At 37.0% G+C, this 908-nt stretch overlaps 1 non-coding gene across 1 annotated transcript; it reads left to right on the top strand.

Moving 5' to 3' along the window:
- Positions 1-514: 514 nt before the first annotated feature.
- Positions 515-601, top strand: TRNAS-GGA. The gene has a single exon. It is a non-coding gene; the product is annotated as a tRNA-Ser (tRNA).
- The last annotated feature ends 307 nt before the right edge of the window (positions 602-908 follow it).

Genomic DNA, 908 nt, shown 5'->3' on the forward strand with positions numbered 1-908 from the left:
CTTTCTAGAACGTTTTTCTCTTGAATATCATTTAAGAGAGTTTCGGATTGCCCGGTATTCCACCAATTAGTATTTCCTTCGTTTCGGAAGTTGTTTCTACATCGCTTTCTTCCTCACTTTCTCCCCTTTCTTCCGTTTCTGAGGTTTCTTTCAGTTTCTTAGTGACAATAGGCGACGGCATTCTGCCTGACGAATGTGCTAACTATGTATATGACGCCGAAAATAGACCGATTTGATATCACCCTTCAATTCGAATTAGCAAAAGCAATGTCTTCCCGATTCATGGATCTCTCGGTTCGAGAAATAAGAGGATCAAACCATTTCTTCTGACTCTTTTTCAAATTCGATAAATGTTGGTTGATCGTATATTTCATTACAGTTATATGATTCAGAGTATCATTTCCTTATGGGAAAGGAATTCTCCCTATGGAACTAGTGATCGGTCGTACCTGTACTGCAGTAATATAAATAACTCGCTATTCACTCAGTTTCTGGCCAATAATAAGATTATGTAGGAGAGATGGCCGAGTGGTTCAAGGCGTAGCATTGGAACTGCTATGTAGGCTTTTGTTTACCGAGGGTTCGAATCCCTCTCTTTCCGTTTCTGTTAATTCACCAACGTTATCGACCACGATGTATCAAATCAAATAACAATTGAAACCATTATTCCAGCAATAAGACCTTTATTTGATAGAAATTCTCTATTCCTAATTACTGTGGTTATAAAATAGGAAAGAGCAAAAAAGAAAAAAAAAAAAAATCCTACTGTTGATCCATTTGTGATAGGTGAAAAATGCGGATGGATTAAGGCCCTTAGATCTATTTAGTTCGGCGAAAAGGGGACAAAATTCTATGAACCTTTCTTTCTTAATTTTGTTAGGTTCAAGTCTGACGAGAATAATATTCTA

The sequence above is a fragment of the Ananas comosus genome, unplaced genomic scaffold (assembly GCF_001540865.1).
Source record: "Ananas comosus cultivar F153 unplaced genomic scaffold, ASM154086v1, whole genome shotgun sequence".
In the NCBI taxonomy this organism is placed as follows: domain Eukaryota; kingdom Viridiplantae; phylum Streptophyta; class Magnoliopsida; order Poales; family Bromeliaceae; genus Ananas; species Ananas comosus.